Below are 6,099 nucleotides of genomic sequence, written 5' to 3' on the forward strand. Positions count from 1 at the left end.
ATGTAATTATTTATGAAATGCTGAGAATTTGAACTATTTAGAGAAAAAAGTTTGAGTTGTGCCACACTCCTTGGAACGTTACTCTGGAAAAGGAATTTTTGAAGAGACATTTGTCAATTAATGTAATTAGAATCACTGTTGGACGCGGCATTTGATCAGACATCAAGATTCAAAGAACACTGATTCAAGACTGTTTTCCACAACATTTAATTTTTTAAACAGTCTGACATATGAATATAACGTAAATTACATACTTTTCAGAACTTAAAAAGTCAGACATATGACAAAATAAATGAATACTGCTTTTTTATATTAAAGTACAAAGTATTTATAGTAGTAAATACAAATGATATTATTGTTTTATGTCTAATTCTTCAAAAAGATCTAAAAAAATGTTTTTGTTGGCTTACGAAGCCTGAAAGTGTTGTTCCTCCTTTCTTACCTCCTCTTTTAGTAACTCCATCAACGCCCCCCTAGCGGCATGTCTCTTTCTGGGTGGGAGAGAGGCAGATTTGGATGGTTCATTATCCGGCTCTGTGGTGGTGCCGCTACTTGTGCCAGGCTGTGCAGAATCCTCTTCCTGCTAACACGCCTGGCCACAAGTAGCGGCCCCAGCTCCGCAAGATGATGAGCTACAATCACTGGGGGCTACGTTAGCCACAGGCTCATGGTTTCCTCTGACACAAGTCTGTCAGGATTGGGGGCTCAATAGAGGGCCGCCTCCCGATGGTCTCATGCATCAGGGAAAACCACGACCAAGTGGCTGCTGTGGCCTCCCCCCCCCCCCCCCCCCCCCCTCATCTGTCCCTGTTGGGGGATTTTTTAGCTCCTGGAAGATATCAAACAAGGGACATATCAATGACATATAGATACACTAAAAACACTAGCATGTGATTCATTCTGTAAAATAACAACAGTCACAAATGCTTTATATGGAAGTGAACTGAGCTCATAATAAATACAATATTTCACCTTATATTTCCTTTTTAAATTGTCCCGTTTCTTGAGACCTGTGTTGAGGTGAGGCGTCCCTCCAGGCCCATCATCCTTATGATTTCCCTGTGGAGTACAAAACATGTCAACTTATTGCATCCCTGGTATGATCCCAGACACAAGATAGTTCTGTTCAATATTAATAAAAAGGCATCTTTCGTTAATGTGACAATGCCATATCATATTCAACTGTGGAACTTTCTTTTTCAAAGCCAGTATGTTATTAGCAAGGTTTATTCTCATATATGCCATTTGATTAATGAGAGTCTCACATGCAAAGTGATGGGAAGAACCTGAGTGTGATTACTTACAATAAGCGACATACATAATAATTACAGCACACATTTAGTAGGTACGTGGACAATGGTGATAGCATGACATTGCATTGATTATCATACAATGCAGCAAAATAGCATTGTCAAAACAGACATAAAACAGTTAACTCACCCCCAGGCGTTCTTGGCTGTATGCCTCTTTCCTGGAGGAGGTAATCATTTTCGGACCTGTATTTTATAATCTTTTGTGTTTTCAAATGAGCAAAGAGATTTGAGCGAGATTTGAGCTCAGAGATTCCTCCTCACTCCTCAGAGCAGAAATAAGAGCTTTGAGATGGCCTTCAAGATGACGGACCAGAACAATTTTTGGTTTAAGCAAATAGCGATAAAATATCAAATAAGGGTGCTTTTCATTATGCTTAAGTGTCCCCTTGATTCCTTTCCTTGTCTCTTCTCCTTACGTCTTAGTCCCGCCCACGGGAGATGCAAGCGGAGGAGGCGAGGAAGAGATGTAAGGAAAGAGGCGTCAAGGCCACAGGCATTTAACAAATGAGACATCATTGCCTCGGAGCCATCATTTTAAAGCGACATCAATTAAATATGACGTGTGGCACAGCTGTTACATCGCTGTATTTTAGTGTTCATGACAACTTAAATATTTACTATTAATTAAATTAACAAAGTGGCATAATGTCATATTATTTATACATACAATATATATATATATATACTGTATATATATATATATATATATAAATAATGTCACATTATTTATACATACAGTATATATATGATTGAGTTTGAGTGATATATCTTATATATATATATATATATATATATACACAAACACACTCCTGTCTATCTATATAACAACAAGAAAAAGAATGTTATTGATATAATAATGTGCCATCATCAGCTGTTTGCACTTGTAAACATCATGTCATGGTTATAGCAGTTGAATTGGGTGTAGTCTACATTCCAGATGAAAACACAAGTAATATCAAGGTGAAATGTCATTAAGGAATGCGGTTAGAACAGTGAAATGCATAAAGTTTGATCGCACATTTGATCATCTTAAATAACTACAACTTATGAATACAAAAGGAATAGTTACATTTATAGAGTCCTGCCGTGGTTTGAGTTTTTTTCAGCTATGTGTGTCACACCTTTTTCACGTCGTGTATGGCAAAGGATACACTGTTGTTTCCTCGCTCTCAGCTCCTCCAGAAGTCTGCTCGTCTCCTCGAGGTGCATTTAAGGGATTGGAAAATCCTCAATGATGGCGGAGGGGGAACGATTTCCTGGTCATGGGAGGAGAGAGGAAGCATAAGTTAGCATCATGAAAAGCACCCCAAGAGACTTGCACCCCATCGTGGGTAAATCAAAACACTTCCTGCATATCAAGTGCTAATCATGTTAGCCCATTCTTTAGACATGGAAAGGTAAAGTCTGTCTCTTTTCTGAGATTGATTTAACTGGTTCTGTATCTATCCCTGACATATTTGATTATAAAATAGCATAAAAAATGTTGCATTTCATATTGTCAACATACATTTATGTGCAGTAACAGAACATATTTATATGTGCACCCAAACTAGTAAAAATGATCTTTACAAAAACACAATTAACACACCTGCGTGATTAAAAGTCTGTATTCTCCACACATTTGTCAATAACTGCTCTGCTGCACATATTGCCCCTTTAATTGCATTTAATGGGTTAATTAAGATAGTGTAGTTTTCACCTGTAACAGGTGTTATGTTGAAGTCTGTTCCCCCCTCGGTAGGGCTAGGGTTGGTTCAGGTTTAGGTAGGCGGACACACATATGGACAGGAAACAATACTACACATAACACCGGCTTACTAAACCTAAAGCTTTACAGCCTTCCTGACTAATTATCTACAGGCTTGTCAGAGTCGCAGTGGCATAAAACAGCTTATAGTTCACAGTAAAAACTATAAAATAACACAATGAGCTGCTGAGGTTGGTCTACATACACTTAATATTTTACTGGGTTTCACTAAATGACAGTTAGTGGTAGGCGTTAGCACTTTAACTAGCCTGTGAATTGCTAAACTAATCTTAACTTACCTGTGCAACACATATTCATGACAGCAGTCAGCTGCACGCTTCATCTTCCAGCGTTCACTTCAGCGTGCATCAGCTCTGTTCTCGCTCTCGAACGTGAACTGTGCCGTGATACCGCGAGAGCGACGCGCACTGACGTAACTAAGCTCTGAACGCCCTCTGTTGGCCTCTTTCATAATGGCACAGATACAGTCTATTATGGCACAGATACAGTCTATTATGGCACAAATACACTTAACATTTAGTTTAATTAGTTTATTGTATGAAGTAACACATAACAATCTTAATCTTCTGTGTGAGCACAAGCATGTAACGTTAGAGACAGTTCTAGTGCTGTGCCTGCTAATGGAAATAGAGTTATTATGTAAGTAAGTAAGTAAGTAAGTAAAGCTTTATTTGTATAGCACCTTTTAAAACACACCGTTACAAAGTGCTTCACACACAAATGAACCATCAAACAATGATAAAAACAAGGAAAAATTACAATATGAAACACAGAAACAATGAGAAACAGATCAGACAAAAACAGACAAACACACATGTGGATGAGGCCTATAGAAAGGCTTGCCTATAGAGATGTTTTTTTTAGAAGCCACTTAAAACAGTCCAGAGATTCAGTAGCTCTAATAGATTGGGGGAGGTGATTCCAGAGGGTTGGGGCTAAAACAGAAAAGTCCCGATCACCTTTTGTTTTGTAGTTTGAGCGAGGGATGGATAAAAAGATCGAGATTAGAGGATCGAAGTGTTCGACATGTCGAATATGGAACATGTATGTTACATGTTACATATGTGTAACCTTTATTCATTTATTTAGTTTACAGTAAAGTTACTGACCTGACTATGTTGACCTTTAGTTGGCCCACTCTTTGACTTTACTGGTTCAACTCGGGGTAAATCCTGGTCATAATTGGTTCACTTTAAAGCCAATGTTCAACCAACTCATATTGTAAACATCTTTGGTCTGGTGTTGTTTGGAATGAAACTTGATTTTTCACAGAACCACTCTCTAGCAAAAGTAGATTAAGGGTTATGGTGTCATATGTTTTTTTTTTTCTTTATATAACATTTCAATTTGTGGGGCAAAAAGGTTAACATACATGGTCTTTAAACAATGTTGTTACCGGTTGTGTTTTCTTAACAGATAATGTTGAGAAGTCATGGCACACGCACTAAATACACAAACTTTGATGTACATAAATAGCTCCCATGCCATCTGAAGTCAACCGTCATGTGCCATTAGGAAAAAAAAAATCACAGAAAGTGCTTTATAGAAAATAAAGAAGACAAGTAAGTTACTGTAACATGGATCATACACACAAATGCTACAAATTGTATATCATATTACTGGTTTATTGCAATGAATAAGCTAATAACCTCTGTGTGTTTCTGTGTATACTGAACTGCATGTGTATGTAAGACCAAGGGACAGTGCACATAACAGGGCTGCAGTGAGTCATGTCAATTTGAGTCGAAGCTGTGTTGGATGTAAACAGGAGAGGGCAGTGTTGACCAAGATATAACTAAGAAGTTAGATATTACAACTGGTCAACCTGTTTTATTTCTTTTATTGTAGTTAGAATAAAATGCTTGACTTATGACATTCTCCATCGCTTGTTGGTCTATATGAATCGGAAAATTTCCAAACTGAAAATAAACAATATATTTCAAAGATGAGGTCACTTACAATAATTGCATTTTCATTATAACCTACAAACACTTTCACAACATTTGCACCAGGTTTCAATACTTACACATGAAAGAGGCTATGGACCATGATACATGCATGCAAACAAGCATTTCTACTGTAACTTGACACTTGAGGTTACTGTATTATACTGGGTAGCTTCAGACTGATGCTCACAAAGTGACCTGACTGGAGGGACCAAACCTGTGGCGCAGTGTGTGTTGGATTACCGCACTGGGAATTAACAGAGGAAGGTTATAAGCCTGTCTAGGCTCGCCAGAGGCAGGGTGAGAACTACAGAGACAGCCAGAGACATAACCTGAAAAAAGATGTGCAGACGAAGACACAGGCGATAGATAGATAGCTAGATAGATGGATAGATAAACAGACAGATAGATAGATAGATAGATAGAAAGAATAACAGATAATTATCAACTTCAACTGCAGGCATTTTTAAATACGGCTAAAGATTGGTGAATAATTGTGTCAATGTCATGTAAATCCCTCCTAGTTGGGTAGATTCTTAGTGAAAAATCTGTGTTAGGGAGCAGAGTGAGTAGACTTTGAAGTTGCCTCTCCAATGAAGAAAGGTGGCCGGTGTTAAAAGTCATTCTTAAGTGTGGCACTGATGATAGAAAGTTGTGCTTGTGAGGAGGGGAATTGGTGCCATACCTATGTAACATTCATATCATTTGAATTATGAATCAGAGTAAGGAGAACTCTATGTTCTGAGCTGATGAATATTTAAAGGATTGAGTATACAGATCATCATATTGACAAAGGGAGAATACTAATGTCCTCTTCTCTGAGTCTGATTAGAGGTTAAGCAGAATGCAAACTGCATAATTTATTTCCATTCTTGCATTTTTTGTACCTTTTGATTTGGCTCCCTCTTTTTTAGGTTTGATAACTTCTTTGTGCAGAAGTCTGTTAAAGTGAAACGTGGTAAGGTGCAGCATACAAATGAGGGATAATTGGTATCATTTGTTTTTAGCATGTCCAAGAAAGTTAAAGATGTATTTGTGCAAAATGTTTTATCTGCAGCAGACCTACTCTGTA

The 6,099-nt window shown here is 37.8% G+C and overlaps 1 protein-coding gene across 1 annotated transcript in view; it reads right to left on the bottom strand.

Annotated features, from left to right (window-relative positions):
* LOC119500684 (potassium voltage-gated channel subfamily H member 7-like) overlaps positions 1-3,309 on the bottom strand; it is a 62,524-nt gene extending 59,215 nt beyond the window's left edge. The window contains exons 1-2 of the mRNA XM_037790532.1: positions 3,013-3,309; positions 2,383-2,569 (exon numbers count right to left, since the gene is read on the bottom strand). The gene's annotated coding sequence lies outside the window, so the exon portion shown is untranslated. The remainder of the gene's footprint in view (positions 1-2,382; positions 2,570-3,012) is intronic.
* Positions 3,310-6,099: the final 2,790 nt, after the last annotated feature.

This window comes from Sebastes umbrosus, chromosome 13 (genome assembly GCF_015220745.1).
Source record: "Sebastes umbrosus isolate fSebUmb1 chromosome 13, fSebUmb1.pri, whole genome shotgun sequence".
Lineage (NCBI taxonomy): Eukaryota > Metazoa > Chordata > Actinopteri > Perciformes > Sebastidae > Sebastes > Sebastes umbrosus.